Source organism: Oncorhynchus mykiss, chromosome 18 (genome assembly GCF_057628025.1).
Source record: "Oncorhynchus mykiss isolate SJ-2025 chromosome 18, ASM5762802v1, whole genome shotgun sequence".
Lineage (NCBI taxonomy): Eukaryota > Metazoa > Chordata > Actinopteri > Salmoniformes > Salmonidae > Oncorhynchus > Oncorhynchus mykiss.
In genome coordinates, this window is record NC_143039.1 from 62,000,850 (window position 1) to 62,021,139 (window position 20,290).

General features: G+C 42.4%; 1 protein-coding gene across 8 annotated transcripts in view; it reads left to right on the forward strand.

The window, feature by feature from the left end:
• LOC110496546 (phosphoprotein associated with glycosphingolipid-enriched microdomains 1) overlaps positions 1–20,290 on the forward strand; it is an 81,029-nt gene that overhangs the window by 17,023 nt on the left and 43,716 nt on the right. For 4 of the 8 annotated variants that reach the window (XM_036953275.2, XM_036953278.2, XM_036953274.2 and 1 more), the window contains exon 2: positions 10,444–10,564. The exons of the other annotated variants lie outside the window; for them this stretch is intronic. The gene's annotated coding sequence lies outside the window, so the exon portion shown is untranslated. The remainder of the gene's footprint in view (positions 1–10,443; positions 10,565–20,290) is intronic. 8 annotated transcript variants of the gene reach the window in all.

A 20,290-nucleotide genomic window follows, 5' to 3' on the forward strand; every position in this document is an offset into this window, starting at 1 on the left:
GGGTTTTACATATTCACCCAACCGTCTCCTCTTTCCCACATCTCTGGCGCCATTTATATTGAGCGAGCCGACCCAAAGAGTCTCCATAAAAAGTGGGAGAAAAGCCTAATTATGTTAAAAATGTAAATAGAAGCATGCATAATGCACATTCACTAATAACTTATTGTAGCAGGCGTTAGGCTATGGAAAATGAACACGGGCCTCATCAACAATCTCAAGCCCACTTGCTAGAGATTAGCTGGCTAATCTTTATATTGTAGCCAATTTGGATCTATTTGCTAGCTAACAAGGTTGAACAGTTGAATTGTTATGAACACAACCTTCTGTTAGTCTCCAACTGTTTGAACAGCATGCTAGCCTGTCCATTTTGTTCAGATGTTGAAATCAAGTGGCTTACCTTATTTCTCAGAATGAGAACGAGTTTCCAATTCCTTATATAGTTATGCTTTATGCGTATTGCACATTTATAAAACACAGACTATATAGCTAGTTTAACAGTCTTTGGCTAAAATGCTGCTAGCGGTATCTCAATGCTGCGTGAGACAAACTGAACATTCATTTTCCAGAATCATTGTTCAGTAATGCTCTTGTTTTAATAGTGTCTGCTCTGCACGCAATTTGAGGAGTTGAGACATAAAACGGCTGTCATTAAAAAAAAGTGAACTTCTTGTCTATTACAGTAAAATAATGTCTCCATGTGTTGTGGTGTGTATATGATCTGTTCTGTTGGACCAAACCTCAAATCCAAATTACGAGTTGAAACCGCTTGTCAGCGAGGAAGATGTGACCTCTCAGCTTTGTTGGCGTGAGAGGCAGGGGGAGGGGCTTGGTGTGTGTGTGTGTAAACCATAGAGGAAGAAGTGAAGCGCTATAATCTGTTCAAAATAAGGCCAATGCATTGCTATGGGCTTATTTTGGACCTAAGCTTGTCGCCTGCTTTCCCGCCTTTGGGACAACGACTCCCATTGTTGGGGCGGAGATGTGCATCTCATCATTATATACAGATCTCTGGTGTAAATGGGAAGGTGCACACGGCACAGAGGAGCGAAGGAGACGAGACAAATTGCAACATGAGAACAAGCGGACAAAATAAAAATATTTTATATACACTGTATTCAAAAAGTATTCAGACCCCTTCCACATTTTGTTACATTACCGCCTTATTCTACATTTCATTTAAAATATGTCTTTATCAATCTACAAACACTACCCCATAATGACAAAGCAAAAACAGAAATACCTTATTTACATAATGAGACTCGAAATTAAGCTCAGGTTCATTCTGTTTCCATTGATCATCCTTGAGATGGTTCTACAACTTCATTGGAGTCCAATTGTGGTAAATTCAGTTGATTCAACATGATTTGGAAAGGCGCACACCTGTCTAGGTCCCACAGTTGACAGTGCATGTCAGAGCAAATACCAAGACATGGGGTCAAAGGAATTGTCCTTAGAGCTCCAAGACAGGATTGTGTTGAGGCACAGATCTGAGGAAGGGTACCAAAACAGTTCTGCAGCATTGAAAGTCCCCAAAAACACAGTGGCCTCCATCATTCTTAAATGGAAGACGTTTGGAACCACCAAGACTCTTCTCAGAGCTGGCTGCCCGGCCCAAAATGAGCAAACGAGGGTGAAGGGCCTTGGTCAGGGAGGTGACATTCACCTGGCCTTAGTAAACCAAGATTGAACTCTTTGTCCTGAATGCCAAGCGTCACATCTGGTGGAAACCTGGCACCATCCCTACGGGGAAGCGTGGTGGTGGCGGCATCATGCTGTGGGGATGTTTTTCAGTGGCAGGGACTGGGAGACTAGTCAGGATCAAAGGAAAAATTCACGGCGCAAAGTACAGAGATCCTTCATGAAAACCTGCTTTAAAGCGCTCAGGACCTCAGACTAGGGTGAAGGGTCACCTTCCAACAGGACAACAACCCTAAGCACACAGCCAAGATAACGCAGGAGGGGCTTTGGGACAAGTCTCTGAATGTCCTTGATTGGCCCAGCCAGAGCCCGGACTTGAACATGATCGAACATCTCTGGAGAGACCTGAAAATAGCTGAGCGGCAACACACCCCATCCAACCTGACAGAGCTTGAGAGGATCTGTAGAGAAGAATTGTTGAAACTCCCCAAATACAGGTGTGCCAAGCTTGTAGAGTCATACCCACGAAGACTCAAGGCTGTAATCATTGCCAAAGGTGCTTCAACAAAGTATTGAGTAAAGGGTCTGAATACTTATGTAAATGTGATATTTCATTTTTTGTGTGTATATATATATATATATATATATATATAATATATATATACAGTGCCTTGCGAAAGTATTCGGCCCCCTTGAACTTTGCGACCTTTTGCCACATTTCAGGATTCAAACATAAAGATATAAAACTGTATTTTTTTGTGAAGAATCAACAACAAGTGGGACACAATCATGAAGTGGAACGACATTTATTGGATATTTCAAACTTTTTTAACAAATCAAAAACTGAAAATTGGGCGTGCAAAATTATTCAGCCCTCTTAAGTTAATACTTTGTAGCGACACCTTTTGCTGCGATTACAGCTGTATGTCGCTTGGGGTATGTCTCTATCAGTTTTGCACATTGAGAGACTGAAATCTTTTCCCATTCCTCCTTGCAAAACAGCTCGAGCTCAGTGAGGTTGGATGGAGAGCATTTGTGAACAGCAGTTTTCAGTTCTTTCCACAGATTCTCGATTGGATTCAGGTCTGGACTTTGACTTGGCCATTCTAACACCTGGATATGTTGATTTTTGAACCATTCCATTGTAGATTTTGCTTTATGTTTTGGATCATTGTCTTGTTGGAAGACAAATCTCCGTCCCAGTCTCAGGTCTTTTGCAGACTCCATCAGGTTTTCTTCCAGAATGGTCCTGTATTTGGCTCCATCCATCTTCCCATCAATTTTAACCATCTTCCCTGTCCCTGCTGAAGAAAAGCAGGCCCAAACCATGATGCTGCCACCACCATGTTTGACAGTGGGGATGGTGTGTTCAGGGTGATGAGCTGTGTTGCTTTTACGCCAAACATAACGTTTTGCATTGTTGCCAAAAAGTTCAATTTTGGTTTCATCTGACCAGAGCACCTTCTTCCACATGTTTGGTGTGTCTCCCAGGTGGCTTGTGGCAAACTTTAAACAACACTTTTTATGGATATCTTTAAGAAATGGCTTTCTTCTTGCCACTCTTCCATAAAGGCCAGATTTGTGCAATATACGACTGATTGTTGTCCTATGGACAGAGTCTCCCACCTCAGCTGTAGATCTCTGCAGTTCATCCAGAGTGATCATGGGCCTCTTGGCTGCATCTCTGATCAGTCTTCTCCTTGTATGAGCTGAAAGTTTAGAGGGACGGCCAGGTCTTGGTAGATTTGCAGTGGTCTGATACTCCTTCCATTTCAATATTATCGCTTGCACAGTGCTCCTTGGGATGTTTAAAGCTTGGGAAATCTTTTTGTATCCAAATCCGGCTTTAAACTTCTTCACAACAGTATCTCGGACCTGCCTGGTGTGTTCCTTGTTCTTCATGATGCTCTCTGCGCTTTTAACGGACCTCTGAGACTATCACAGTGCAGGTGCATTGATACGGAGACTTGATTACACACAGGTGGATTGTATTTATCATCATTAGTCATTTAGGTCAACATTGGATCATTCAGAGATCCTCACTGAACTTCTGTAGAGAGTTTGCTGCACTGAAAGTAAAGGGGCTGAATAATTTTGCACGCCCAATTTTTCAGTTTTTGATTTGTTAAAAAAGTTTGAAATATCCAATAAATGTAGTTCCACTTCATGATTGTGTCCCACTTGTTGTTGATTCTTCACAAAAAAATACAGTTTTATATCTTTATGTTTGAAGCCTGAAATGTGGCAAAAGGTCGCAAAGTTCAAGGGGGCCGAATACTTTCGCAAGGCACTGTACGTATATAAATAAATGTGCAAAAATGTCTAAACCTGTTTTTGTTTTGTCATTATGCGGTGTTGTGTGTAGATTGAAGGGGAAATCCATTTGAATCCATTTTAGAATAAGGCTGTAACGTAAGAAAATGTTGAAAAAGTTAAGGGGTCTGAATACATTCCGAATGCACTGTATCACCCAGCCTTATCTAGACGATGAGATTATTATGGATAAGAGTATGTATATTTTGTATTTGTATCAAGCGGCAGCCAAGCATCGATCATCATGTCACCAGAATAAGACCCTCAATATTTATTGTGAAGGAGCATCAAGCTCATCACCTTGCACTTTCACAACCCTGTGAAGTTCATCTTTTATTTAATCTGTAGCCTAAGAAACGGCATGGTTTCCCGAGTCGTAGTGGGAGGACCACTCTTCATATCATCACGTGAATCAAAATTGATTTCGATATGATGGTTATTATTTCAATATTTGTGCATAAAGGTGTTTCCACCGTCATTTCTCGCATAGTTAATTTTACAGACACAAAAACACCCCACCGTGTCAAATGAACAAAATATCTGTTGGCATTTATTCAATTACACAAACTTCCTGTTGCCATCACAGCTGTCATAATTTTTTTATATGATATGACTTTACTCGCATAAAAACTGTATGGAAACATGGTTAGTGTTAAACAAGAGTACTAGATACAATTCTCCATAATTGAGTGTGAGCTAGGTTCTTCACAATTAGAAAAATATCCCCCTAAAAATGATTTGACCTTGGTCGCAAAAGCCCTTTTAACGTTTAACCAACTATGTAAGAATATAGGAATGTATTTATCAAACACATATATCAACCATCGGGCAGGGGAGGGGGAGTTTGAAGTGGACAGGAAATGTAGTGGAATGAAAGATGTCTGTGTGTGTCTTGTGATAATGCTGGCAATCTCTCAGGACTAGAGATGGAGGGAGTGCTGGAAGAAGAGAGATTAGAAAAGAGGAGAGGGGGATATTGAAAAAGAGGAGGCACGCAGCAAGAAGGGACTGTGCTGCAGTGAGCAGCAACAAAAAGGTTCTGAACTCAAGCAGGGCCAGAAAACCTCCTCAGAATACTGAACGACTGAAGAGGAAAGGAGAGGAAAGCTCAGGCCAAAACTAAAGAATGGTGTATTTTACAACATTCTAGTTCATTTGAGTGCATTCTGGTATGTTGTTGTGCATTCTAGTATGTTGTTGTGCATTCTAGTATGTTGTTGTGCATTCTGGTATGTTGTTGTGCATTCTAGTATGTTGTTGTGCATTCTAGTATGTTGTTGTGCATTCTGGTATGTTGTTGTGCATTCTAGTATGTTGTTGTGCATTCTAGTATGTTGTTGTGCATTCTAGTATGTTGTTGTGCATTCTAGTATGTTGTTGTGCATTCTAGTATGTTGTTGTGCATTCTAGTATGTTGTTGTGCATTCTAGTATGTTGTTGTGCATTCTGGTATGTTGTTGTGCATTCTGGTATGTTGTTGTGCATTCTAGTATGTTGTTGTGCATTCTAGTATGTTGTTGTGCATTCTGGTATGTTGTTGTGCATTCTGGTATGTTGTTGTGCATTCTAGTATGTTGTTGTGCATTCTAGTATGTTGTTGTGCATTCTGGTATGTTGTTGTGCATTCTGGTATGTTGTTGTGCATTCTGGTATGTTGTTGTGCATTCTGGTATGTTGTTGTGCATTCTAGTATGTTGTTGTGCATTCTAGTATGTTGTTGTGCATTCTAGTATGTTGTTGTGCATTCTGGTATGTTGTTGTGCATTCTGGTATGTTGTTGTGCATTCTGGTATGTTGTTGTGCATTCTAGTATGTTGTTGTGCATTCTGGTATGTTGTTGTGCATTCTAGTATGTTGTTGTGCATTCTAGTATGTTGTTGTGCATTCTGGTATGTTGTTGTGCATTCTAGTATGTTGTTGTGCATTCTGGTATGTTGTTGTGCATTCTAGTATGTTGTTGTGCATTCTAGTATGTTGTTGTGCATTCTAGTATGTTGTTGTGCATTCTGGTATGTTGTTGTGCATTCTGGTATGTTGTTGTGCATTCTAGTATGTTGTTGTGCATTCTGGTATGTTGTTGTGCATTCTAGTATGTTGTTGTGCATTCTAGTATGTTGTTGTGCATTCTAGTATGTTGTTGTGCATTCTAGTATGTTGTTGTGCATTCTGGTATGTTGTTGTGCATTCTAGTATGTTGTTGTGCATTCTAGTATGTTGTTGTGCATTCTAGTATGTTGTTGTGCATTCTAGTATGTTGTTGTGCATTCTAGTATGTTGTTGTGCATTCTGGTATGTTGTTGTGCATTCTAGTATGTTGTTGTGCATTCTAGTATGTTGTTGTGCATTCTAGTATGTTGTTGTGCATTCTAGTATGTTGTTGTGCATTCTGGTATGTTGTTGTGCATTCTAGTATGTTGTTGTGCATTCTGGTATGTTGTTGTGCATTCTGGTATGTTGTTGTGCATTCTAGTATGTTGTTGTGCATTCTAGTATGTTGTTGTGCATTCTGGTATGTTGTTGTGCATTCTAGTATGTTGTTGTGCATTCTAGTATGTTGTTGTGCATTCTAGTATGTTGTTGTGCATTCTAGTATGTTGTTGTGCATTCTGGTATGTTGTTGTGCATTCTAGTATGTTGTTGTGCATTCTAGTATGTTGTTGTGCATTCTAGTATGTTGTTGTGCATTCTAGTATGTTGTTGTGCATTCTAGTATGTTGTTGTGCATTCTGGTATGTTGTTGTGCATTCTAGTATGTTGTTGTGCATTCTAGTATGTTGTTGTGCATTCTAGTATGTTGTTGTGCATTCTAGTATGTTGTTGTGCATTCTGGTATGTTGTTGTGCATTCTAGTATGTTGTTGTGCATTCTAGTATGTTGTTGTGCATTCTAGTATGTTGTTGTGCATTCTGGTATGTTGTTGTGCATTCTAGTATGTTGTTGTGCATTCTTTTCAAGTTCACTGCCCTTTAGAAGGGAGAAGGGTGGTAGTTTAATCATCTATAATGCAATGCATGACTAAACACTGGGAATAGGGAAGGATGTTCTGTTCTTTCTTTCGGAACAGGAGACACATATTATTGGAATGAAAAGGAGATGTGAAACAGAAAGACGAGGGAGGAGAATTAAGAAGAAAACAAGAGAGAGAGGAGACGGTATGAGGGTTGAGGTTCATGATTAGGTATCCGACAAAGCATTTGTTTTGTTCATAGGGAATGGGAATGTTAGGGAATGGGACTGTTATTGTATGGGAACACATGATCATTCAGGAAGAAAGGTTATGATGAAGATGGCAGGAAAGGATCCAATGGGAACTACTTGGACAGGAAGTGAGTAGAGGAAATCCAGTTGTAATCAAACTTGCTGCATGATGATTGGATAAGGACAGCAAGAGACCTTAGACCTCCACTGCTGTCTCTGCAATATGTGCTTGGGTATGTGAAACAACACTATCCAGTAATATTTCACACTGTGTGCATGTGTGCGCGTGCGTGCGTCCGTCCATCACTCTGGGTGTAGAAGGGACATATTCATCTGTCTTTCACTCATCAGGGATGTTGTGACACTCACACTGAGCATCAGTAAGATTCCAGGCACTTCAGTTGATGTCATGAGCAAAACCTTTTTTGGCAGCTCCCCTCTCTGTCCTCTTTTACACAGCTCCAGTTTTAATGTTTAATGTTACGAAAACACTGACAGCAGCTGATGAGGGCTGGATTAAAGTTAAGCTGTCAACCATTTCGAGATACATTTGGTCATGTAGTGTGTGTGGACACCTGCTCCTCGAACGTCTCATTCCAAAATCATGGGCATTAATATGGAGTTGGTCCAAGCTTTGTTGCTATAACAGCCTCCACTCTTCTGGTAAGGCTTTCCACTAGATGTTGGAACATTGCTGCGGGGACCGGCTTTGGGCACCGATGTTCGCCGATTAGGCCTGGCTCACAGTCCGCATTTCAATTCATCCCAAAGGTGTTCGATGGGGTTGAGGTCAGGGCTCTGTGCAGGCCAGTCAACTTCCACACCGATCTCGACAAACCATTTTCTGTATGGTCCTTGATTTGTGCAAGGGGGCATTGTCATGCTGAAACAGACAAGGGCCTTCCCCAAACTGTTGCCACAAAGTTGGAAGCACAGAATCATCTAGAATGTCATTGTATGCTGTAGCATTAAGATTTCCCTTCACTGGAACTAAAGGGCCTAACCCGAACCATGAAAAAGAGCACCAGACCATTATTCCTCCGCCAAACTTTACAGTTGACACTATGCATTCGGGCAGGTAGCGTTGTCCTGGCATCCTCCGAACTCAGTTTTGTCTGTCGGACTGTCAGATGGTGAAATGTGGTTCATCACTCCAGAGAACGCATTTACACCACTCCAACCATCGCTTGGCATTGCGCATGGTGATCTTAGGCTTGTGTGCGGCTGCTCGGCCATGGAAACCCATTTCATGATGTTCACGACGAACAGTTATTGTGCTGATGTTGCTTCCAGAGGCAGTGTGCAACTCTGTAGTGAGCGTTGTAACCCGAAGAAGAACAATGTTTATGTGCTACGCGCTTCTGCACTTGGCGGTCCCGTTCTGTGAGATTGTGTGTCCTACCACTTTGTGGCTGAGCCGTTGTTGCTCCTAGATGTTTCCACTTCACAATAACACACTTACAATTGACCGGGGCAGCTCTAGTAGGGCAGAAAGTTGACAAACTGACTTGTTGGAAACGGTGCCACGTTGAAAGTCACCATTCTACTGGCAATTTTTGTCTCTGGAGTTTGCATGGCTGTGTGCTCGGTATTTAAAGGGGTGTCCACATACTTTTGTGTGTGTACATATAGTGTATTTTAAGACGTTTTCAACCACAACTGTGAAAAAGAAATTTAACTCAAAAACTAAGCAGGTTCTATGTTATACTCTATAGACCTGTGCTGAGTGTTTTGGAATGTCTCACTCCTTTAGCCTACAGTATATGCTTGTCCTGATTCATGTCCCCCTCAGACCACCACACCCCTCAGCTGCTCTCTTCTCCCATCATGGTCAGTCTCTCAACCTGCTCCACACAGCCCCCACCCCATTGTTAGATTGTCCCATTTTGTTCTTATCCAGCGAGAGCGCACTCCAGATGGGAATCTGTTTGTGAATAGGCCCAGAAAATTGCAGTTCTTGTCTTGTCGAGTGATTGTGTGATGAATAGCTTGTACCTCATGGCCATCGATCCATCTCTCTTCTATAGGCATCTTATTGACTGACTGTCTGGCTGTAACTCTCACCTTGTATAATCACATAGTATTGACAGGGCTATGTGTCTGTCTGGCTGTAACTCTCACCTTGTATAATCACATAGTATTGACAGGGCTATGTGTCTGTCTGGCTGTAACTCTCACCTTGTATAATCACATAGTATTGACAGGGCTATGTGTCTGTCTGGCTGTAACTCTCACCTTGTATAATCACATAGTATTGACAGGGCTATGTGTTTGTCTGGCTGGCTGTCTCTTTCTCTCTCTAGATCTGGGAAGAAATCCCCCTTGTCAGTCTCTCTTGGTGAGGACGAGAGGTTAAGGTCTGTTCAGTCTGTCATTTCATCCCTCTTCTTTTCTCTGTCTCCATGGGTGATGGGGTTGCTAGGTGATGGATGGACAGGTTGGCTTGGCGGCCTTGTGTGCCAGGAGGGCACTCAGTGTCACGGTAGGGTACTCCATCTCGGAGAAAGAGAGAGCGAGAGAATGGGGGGGGGGGAGAGAGTTTTGAAGTTACACGGCAACACTTTTCTTTCTCTGTCGTCCAATCGATTAGTTCATGCGCGATAGAAAACAGTCTAGCTACTTTTTCCTGTTCCTGTTTTTCAGATTTAGAATGTGATATTTACAATATGTTTAGATGTTGACTTCCTATCTGTACTGTGTGGAGTTTAGTTTAACTTAACGTAGTGTACTGTACGGAACATCAGAGACAGAGAGAGACGTCTGGGGCATGTCAACCCCTGGGATATCCTTGGCAGCTGTGGTGTTGGCGGAGTAAAGGATTATGGGAGATGAGCAGCAGTACCCATAGCTTTCCCAGTAGGCTTTCTGTGTGTGCGTGCTTTACTCGCTGCTGTGGCGTCTGCAACAGCTGGGGTCTGGTTAGTCACACAGCCGCAGCAGTACACACACACAGTTCAGACAGTCACACATACACACCTGCAATCCCTACATACTGTATCTGACAGCTGTGTGACTTTAAAAAGCAACCATTATGATAGATAACATTGGCTCTGTTCTGTCTTTTTGAAACGGCCAACCACACTTTTCAGTCTCCTATTGATTTCCATGAATGCCTCGTTCCTTTCTCCTCTGTGTGAACTAGGCATACTGTAACTCAGTGAGAGATGTTCAATGTCACTTACATGTCATTTCTGTGGTCGTACCGTTTATTCTTTGAGTACCCAAAACAATTTACAAGGCTGCTGTGAATTCATCATCAGTGATTGTGTGTGTATCTCGTATTCTCCTCTGCAGGGCCACACTTCAAGGCTTTGTTTACTGTGGTCATAACTCCACCCAAGGCTCCTGTGTGCCTTGTCATCTGTACAGCCTATTACTGTGACACGAGCCTGGCCCGCCAGACTGATAGCAAGAGGTAGGTGTGTGTGAGTGTGTGTGGAATTTAATACCAGTGTTCTGGGAGTATCACCAATCCAGATCTTCGAGTGTTAAGCCAATGCTGTCTAATGTCCTTAGAGAGACATATTAGATATTCCTTTTATCATTTTTTACACTTTTACCCCACTTTCGTGGTATCCAATTGGGAGTTTGTCTTGTCTCATCGCTGCAATTCCCCTATGGACTCGGGAGAGGTGAAAGTCGAGAGCCACGCTTCCTCCGAAACACGACCCTGCCATGCTGCATTGCTTCTTGACACACTGCTGGCTTAACCCGGAAACCAGCCACACCAATGTGTCGGAGGAAACACCGCCCAACTGACGAACAAAGTCCGCTTGCAGGTGCCCAGACCGCCACAAGGGGTCGCTAGAGCAGAATGAGACAAGGAGATCCCGGCCAGCCAAACCCTTCCCTAACCCGGACGATGCTGGGCCAATTAATTGTGCACCGCCTCATGGGTCTCCCGCTCACGGCCCGGCTGTGACGCGAACCCAGGGCTGTAATGATGCATCAGCACTGCAACAGTGCCTTAAAACGCTGTGCCACCTGGCAGGCCTCCATATTAGATATTTTTAAGGCTTGTTACATGCTAACCACACCGCTTGCGTTATACGTGTGAGCATGGCAAAATAAATGTACACATACATGTTATTCAATCATTTCATCCAAACTGCTCTCGTGCTTCAACGAGCGTCTGCATACCCATCTCCTCATTGGTTTTTAGGTGCATATTCCCACGTGGGTGATTGAAAGATTGGTTGGTGGTGGTAATGCACCTTAAAGTTGGTTGCGAACCGCCATAGAAAGTCCAAAGAAGAAGAAGAAGCCTGAAGGAGGAGAGATTACTAGAAACTAACTAGGTTTACCTTTTTATCTATGGATTAATTGTCGAAGTAGAGGACCTTGTGCATTTCAGGTAAAATAACAACCCGATGTTTATATCCCAGGACAAATGAACTAGCAACGGCAAGCTAGACCATGAATGTTTCATGCGTTTTGACCTGTCCCCAAATGAATATAGGTGGTTCAGAGTTTGTTTTTATATTTGAACCTGCGTGTCCTGATGGCGTCTGGTGTGGATGGACAACATGCGCACGCAGCATGTTAGAGGTCAGTAGAATGTAGCTAGAGAATAGAGACAGATCCAGGAATAGAGAGGTCTTGATTGAATCATCTTGCTGAACGATAGCCAGCAAGTTCATTCATTATTTATGAAAATATCAGTCTGTGATGGTTGCAAGTGAATAGCAACTAACTGTAATGTGTTTTCTTTGCCCGTTGCATGTTTTAATAGGGTCTTACATCAGTTATATTAAATTAACAAATAGTTTGTATTAGAAACAACAGCATTGTAGAATCTGTTCAGAAGGGGTTCAAATAGGGGCCTACTTCCCTATTTCATATATTTCATATATAGTGCACTACTTGCTCAAAAGTAGGGAATAGGGTGCCATTTGGAAAACGTCATGCGTTTCAAGCTGGCGGTGCTACTACAGTCCAGTGGTTTCATTACCACAGTAGTTTCAGTGTTATTTTTATACTTCCCTTCTGTTTCACTTCCTGTGAAACAATATATAGTATGCCCATGGTGCTATAGGTGGAGGCTCTTTGGCTGAATCCCAACCATCTTGAATAACTTGCTGTATAGAACTACACAGGTTAGTGCAGAATGGTGGGAGGCAGGACTGAGCTCCTCCATACAGGAGTGTTTTATAAAAAGGAATAGGAGACCAGGAGGGCTCATGGGGACTCGCTTTCATTCTCTCGCGCTCTCTCTCAAAGCAGTTTACATCAAACAGTGATACTGTAGCAGGTTTTTATATCTACTGTGGCTGAGTCTCTACCTGTTGGGAGCTAGACAGGCTTCAAAGCATTCCCGGGCCATGACTTATTTTTATTGAAAGCAACATGGGGGGGGGGGGGGGATGTATACGTAAAAACAAATATAATGAAATGAAGTTGGACTTGTATGCCGGTGATGTCGCTATAGTAACCTTCAATATTTATTTATCAGATGTTCTGTGTATATTATGACTTTTCCCCATATTAAACCATAGTGATAGTGAAAATTATTCACTGGCAGATGCTACTGTAGGTCACTTTTCTGCAAAACCGTGATGAGCTGTTTCTAACGGAATGTGTCTCATTTCTCTGTGTGGAAAAACGTGAAAGTCTGGAGAGCGAGAAAGACACTAAAAAGTCTGCCTCCCTGAGCTGAGAGTAAGGTTGTGTGTGTGAAGGAAGCTGCTAGTCCTGGCTGGCTGGGATCCCACCTAGAAGGGCCTCATAATCTCCGACCACAAACAATGGGAACCCAAAAAAACGCCCTTTCAAAGCTCTGACGCGGCGCCGACAACTTGAAACGCCTATAAGCTTTTTGTAACGTTGAAGGAGAAGGATATAGTTACAGAGACTAAAACAAAATAGAGTGAACAACGTGTGGTGGAAGAGAAGTCTCTCAGCAAACACAATGACAGTGACAGGGACATTTGAAGTACGTACACACACAGGACAGGGTGGCTTACATGACAAGTCCACAAAACAAAGGAAATGAACTCTCCCTCGTCTAGACAAAGACTCAGGCCTTATAATCAACTAGAAAAATCCCTAGTGAATTCCTTAATCAAGGGGAAAGTATTTAAAGGATACTGTTGGACATGAACACACACACACACTGACGTAGCCTTACGTCTGCAACAGACAGGCTGGTAAGAGTGACCCATTTGTGGCACCAAGGAGACAAGCTTGTAGCTAGCTATCATAATCCTTCACTGACTTAGACATGGATTTATCTCTTGAGACAGTGGGCAAATGGGGCATGAGAGTGTCATCACAAGAGTGTCATGTGTCCACAGAAAGTGTTAAACCCAGCAGCAGGCTGACATGACCTCTTTATGATAGGAGGAGAGTGGCTGTCAGAGAGAGAGAGAGAGAGAGAGAGCGAGAGAGAGAGAGAGAGAGAGAGAGAGAGATGCCTGAGCACCTGGCTTATATTATGTTAGATTACACCAGCGAAATGGTGTGTGCCTGTGAACTGCAGCATTACAGAGGTAATAAGACCGATAATATGGATCCTCATATCTGACTTTCCCCATTAAATCTATCCTGGGGCTGAACTTAGTGAACTCATCCTTCTCAGTGGCAGCTAATATCTTTACCCACTGTTGAATAACATGGACTGCTGCTGCATCCTTTCCTTTCCCTTTGATTTGAGTATGTGAATGTGTATACACACACACACACACACACACACACACACACAGCTGTTATAACTGAGAATAGCAGGGTCGTAGTGGATCTCTTTGTCAGTGCTTTGCTACATTCCTCCCACCTCCCCAGGGCTTTGGGATAGTGGGGTAGATGTGGGGTCATCCACCCAGCGAACAGCACCCCTCCCTGGGGCCTCTTTGTCCAGATGAGCCGCTCCCCAAACTACTGGCCTTGACATCTGACAAGCTACATCCCATACCATACCTCTGGGACTGGGGTTGCCTCTCTCACTCACTCTCACACATACTTGTGAGGACTTTTTGGGGACCAAACAATTGATTCCAATTCAAAATCCTATATCCCTAACCTTAACCATTAACAACTAACCCTAATTCAAACCTAACCCTAACCCTTAACCTAACCGCTGAACCTAAAATAGCCTAGACTTCTCTGAATTGTTGTTGGTTTACAATTCTTGCGAGGACTTCTGGTACTCAGATGTATAGTAAACCGTGTACACACACACACCACACACCACACACCACACACACACTGTCCTCTAGAGCTACTCCCTGGAGGACTGTTTACTGTGTGGTTATTTTTAGTCTCTTCAGGAATACTGTCGGAGCACAGTCGAGCTTCCTTTCGCCTGGCCAGGGCCCCTCTGCCTCCCGCCCATGGTCTGGCCCACGTCTCAGTCCACAGCCCCTTTCCTGGACCCAGACCCCCTGTCCTCCTTTGGCTCACTGTCTTCCCTGCTCTACAGACCCCCTGTTCGGTTTATTTAAAGACCCTCCTCCTGGCTCGTCCTTAGATTATTTAACCTTGGAGGAATTCTTCTGAAATACCTGTGTGCGTGCATACGTGCGAGTGCAGAGAGCTGGTTGTGGTGACAGGAAGAGACTAGTGTTGGAATGCATCTATCATCCTGTTTACCTGTATGAGCTGAGCTCCCCTCATCCTGTTTGAGTTGAGCTCCTCTCATCCTGTATGAGTTGAGCGCCTCTCATCCTGTATGAGTTGAGCTCCTCTCATCCTGTATGAGTTGAGCTCCTCTCATCCTGTATGAGTTGAGCGCCTCTCATCCTGTTTACCTGTATGAGTTGAGCGCCTCTCATCCTGTATGAGTTGAGCACCTCTCATCCTGTATGAGTTGAGCGCCTCTCATCCTGTATGAGTTGAGCTCCTCTCATCCTGTTTACCTGTATGAGTTGAGCGCCTCTCATCCTGTATGAGTTGAGCTCCTCTCATCCTGTATGAGTTGAGCGCCTCTCATCCTGTATGAGTTGAGCGCCTCTCATCCTGTATGAGTTGAGCTCCTCTCATCCTGTATGAGTTGAGCTCCTCTCATCCTGTATGAGTTGAGCTCCTCTCATCCTGTATGAGTTGAGCTCCTCTCATCCTGTATGAGTTGAGCGCCTCTCATCCTGTATGAGTTGAGCGCCTCTCATCCTGTATGAGTTGAGCTCCTCTCATCCTGTATGAGTTGAGCGCCTCTCATCCTGTATGAGTTGAGCTCCTCTCATCCTGTATGAGTTGAGCTCCTCTCATCCTGTATGAGTTGAGCGCCTCTCATCCTGTATGAGTTGAGCTCCTCTCCTCAAGAAATCCTAATGAGGAATATGCAGCACAGCAGTAGGGCTCTCTGTGTAGAACTGAATCAATACTGTGCTGTGACTGGGGTCGGAGAGGGGGCTTGATTGGAGGTGTGTGTGCGTGCGTTCGTGTGTGTGTGTTTGTGTGTATAAGCGTGCATGAGTCAGTCTGAGTGTGTGTTTGCGTGTTTGTGTTTTCTTGTTGGTCCCTCCAAGGATTCATTCATAGACAGATAAGCACTCTAGACGTTTCTAGGAAATCTTAACATTTTACATAATTCTCCAAGTATGTAGTCTTATACAAATCTAGGGATGATTACACATGTTTTCTGGAGGGCAAGCAGCTTACAAAGACATGCAATCTCCTCTTCAGCCCTGTGGTACTCTTAGTTCCTCATCAAGGGATAAATGTTTTGCTCCATGTTTTGGCTCTCAAGTAAGGGAGTTAGCTGTTTCAGGGGCTGTTACTAAGCGCTTATGGCAAATACAATATTATATATCAAATTACTCTGTTCATTTGTTTATAATGCCACAATAAAATTCTCAGCTACTGCTGCTTCTGTGATCTGTTTTTAATGTGTTGAATTCATTATTTAAATTCCTTCATCCACAAGAGGCCTTGCTGAAAGTGAGAGTAGAGCCACCTGCAGCTGCTGTTCAGTGAAGCACAACATTTTAAAAACCGCTTAAGGATCCAACCCTTTTTTTCAATTTTCGCCTAAAATGACATACCCAAATCTCACTGCCTGTAGCTCAGGACCTGAAGCAAGGATATGCATATTCTTGATACCATTTGAAAGGAAAGAGTTTGAAGTTTGTGGAAATATGAAATTAATGTAGGAGAATATAACACATTGGATCTAGTAAAACATGTTGTTTAAAAAAGAAATTGCAAGAGAAATTACATATTGTGTTATTCCAGCCCAGGCGCAATTTAGATTCTGGCCACTAGATGGGAGCAGTGTATGTGCAAAGTTTTAGACTGATCCAATGAATCATTGCATTTCTGTTCATAATGTCAAGACGTCCAAAATGTGCCTAATTGGTTTATTAAGCTTTCCCATAATTTTAATGACAAAACAAACCTTTTGTTTTTATTTTACTCAAATACGTTTCTAAATCAAATGTAATGTCCATGAATCAGGGTTTCCATTAGAAAAATGTGGCATCAGACATTTGACATGCAGCATTTTAATTTACCGGACTTTTGAGACATTTACCAGACCCATAGGCATTGGGTGCGTAACCTGATTAAGGGCGTCCACCCACGGTGTTCAGAATGACAGAAATCACATTTAGATGATTGTAGTTCATATTAACAGAACATGCAAGTTGAGGATGTACCAATGTGCCGGTCCTTCTGCCAAATTCTGATGTGCACTTTGAAGATGTTAAAATAACTGTGCACATTTACTTTTCCTCAGCCAACAAGACAAGTAACCAACTGAAAAATCATTAGCCTATCTCAATCTACTATCCCCCATTGTAGAAAGGTTTACCTATTCTATTGGTCAACTTGTCGAGAAAGAAATGGCCTATTCCAGACAGATACTGGGACGATAGATTCCAAATGCACACAACCAGTAGGCAGGGCTGGACTTTAATGCTTGTCCGCTTGCCTGGGAAAAAAAATGCCGGACAAGGAAAATTTAGACTCGGTTTCTCCGAATGGACAAGTAAAAATAACATATCTAACAATTAATCTGATCAAAGTGTCCTAAGGATTCGATGTGTTGTGCACTGTCAACTCCCAATCTCTGCACGGAGACACTGGTCTTTCTATCTATTAATGAATTGAGCTGTGAGTTGGAGTGGTTCGTCTGAAGTCTCTCTTTCGTCACGTGATCATTTATCACTCCAGTGTTAATCTGCATAATTGTAATTATTTGCCTACCTTCTCATGCCTTTTGCACACAATGTATATATAGACTCCCCTTTTTTCTACTGTGTTACTGACTTGTTAATTGTTTACTCCATGTGTAACTCTGTGTTGTCTGTTCACACTGCTATGCCTTATCTTGGCCAGGTCGCAGTTGCAAATGAGAACTTGTTCTCAACTAGCCTACCTGGTTAAATAAAGGTGAAATAAAAAAATAAAAAAAAATAAAAACGTGTGTGTAGCTGCGGTTTTACCTCTGTTTTCAAATGTATGTAGCCTACTCTCTTGCCGGTGTTCTCTCTAGGAGATGGAGAGAGGTAGATAGCTGTCTAATAAAAAATGTTTCAACAAGCCCCGAAAGCTGGCCAGGCACCAGGAAAGCGCCCCATCGTCCACTACCACTACCAAACCTTGAACCACCTGCTAAAAAGGCAGCATACGAGGAAAAACGATAGGAAAATTCATTCCGACCTGTGAGTTTCCATGGGTTCAATATGTCGACACAGAGGGAGATGTCATGTACTGCTCAACGTGTCAGGGTTTCCCCGGTATTGCAGATACGTAAGTTCATCAACCTGATTTTAGTAACCCGAAACCGACTAACAGGTTCACAGGCTGGCTATATATACACCCAAGTTAGCTAGATAACATTAGCATAGAAGGCAGGCTAACATTACTTGCCAGTCAATTAGCCACCAACTGGTTACATTCATCAGCTAATGCTAGCTATGCAGGAATAGTTTGGTATTTTGGCATTGAAGCCCTTTATCTACTTCCTCACATTCAGATGAACTCGTGGATAACATTTTATGTTTGCGTGTAGTTTGAAGGTAGTTGATAACTAGCGTTAGCGCAATTGACTATTGTTATTGCGCTAACGCTATTTAGCATTGGCTCACGAAACTAACGTAAACTCACCCCATTCCGTACAAATGTGCGCAACCGCGACATTCAAACGAGGCTGGAAAGAAAACGAATGGGACTGTAGCGACTGTGTTGACTTCAAAATCTGGGGTATGAACGACGTTTCTATTCAAGCGTTGATCGACATGGTAATGGCTCTATAGTATTGGAGAAAAGTTGAAAAAACTGACCCTCTGTTACATCATGACGTGTCATGTCGTAACGTACAGCACGCATAAAGCTACTATTTCTGTCTTACAATCTCTCTCCACCAGGCGTAGCACTTCTCTCATCGTTTAAAGACAAGAAATGGACAGTGACGAGGGTACAGGGGATACCTAGTCATATTTTGAGTCATCACTGCATGTGATTATGATTCTCAAAGCCGCTGTTTACTTCTGAAGATCACTTTAGCACCGCGCTAAAAACCCGATTCAAATTCGATACAAACCTTCAAATAGGTATGTAATCACACATTATATAAACTCTTTATAGTGTTTTATTTACATTTTAGAGGCGATAAGGTGATAATTTGGACAGATTGAGTGAAAAAAAGCAATTTTCCCACACAACATCTCTCACTATCACGCATTAGTTCAGCTTCCCCATCCGCCATTTTTAAAAATACCCGACGGGGCTCATTGCTGTCTTGAATCATGCAGAAATGGGCAGCGTTTAGGTCATGTCGTTTATTTTGTTGGAAAGGGGTGAAATTGTGCTTTACAATGGTATTGACATTACAGTTGATTTAGAAGTATTACGTTTTTGGGGCGCTAATATACGATCAATTGTACGGACCAAGGCGATGTACAAAAGTGATTGAGTTTACGTTACGTCTAACCAGAGATACTTTTGGGGAGATGGGGAAACTCCTTTGGAATCGTATTAACGGCCAATGTGTACGTTGTCCTTGCATCGTCAATGGGCCACGCGGTGCATTCTGGGCGACTCTGGGGCAAGTAGAGCTCTCCTTCAAGGAGTGAATAGGAGTCAATTGGGAGCTAACTCAAAAACCCAACACAACCATGAATTTCGTCAACAAGTACAATATTACAAATATTTTCCAAGATGTGAGATAATTAACTTGTTCTCTTTAATATCGTATAGCTTTGGAATGGTGACATTACGTACTTTTGAGGAAGTTATGCAGGTTTCTCGACCCAAACCCTGCCTTTGAGAAGGGATTGCGTAACACAGCATAACAACGTGAAAGCGATTGGTCACTCAGTCTGCTGGTTGGGGCATTATACGTTCCTCCATTCATTGCCCAATGGGATTCCTTTCTCTAATATCTCTGGTCTAACTTCTAGATTAACCAATGTGACAAATAGTGGAAGGCCTACAATTTGTTTAGCAGCTCTGTAGTATTGTATGAGTTTAGCGCCATGTAGGGTAAATTTGGGCCTGAAATTTAAATGGGTTCCCCTGAAAACTGTAATTGTATCAAACAAATTAAGTGGTTATAGAATACAACTGTTTAGTGTCAATTAAGAAATGTTTACACTATGAGAACTTGCTTTCATGTTATTATTTTGTGTTGAGACAGCCTGCAGGTCATAGAATATGAACACAGCCAGCGTAAAGGAAATATCATTTTTCCAAGTGGGATCCCCTGCCTTTTCTATTGTCAATTTGGGGTGTTGTGGGAAAAACTTCGTGGACATTTTGATCTCTACATTTTAGAGGCACTATGGCAACCAGCAGCTTTAATTAGCCTGGCATAGGTTATTTTTCTATTCAGTATTATACAGTAATTAATCAATTCTGCCCCACAAGGGACAATGTCAGTGAATTCACTGATGTCACTGATGTGCTTCATTGTATTCAGATTCAGTTTGTTATAGTTTGCATATTGTTGGGGAGACGGGGGTTGTTAACTGTTATTAAAAAAATAAACTACTACTACAGAATCTTGAGTTTCGGAAAGTATTTGTATCTATTGTAAAAGATCAGTCCCACTTGTCTGAAGGACAGAGTTAATGTCAAGCCCTGCAATAAGCCTAGGTTACATTAACGAGGCTGATGCAACAGATCACTTTATCTTCAAATGTTGATGAACTATTATTTCTTCACATTATAAAGCTCAGCGATGCGCACAAGGCAGTAGGCTACACGC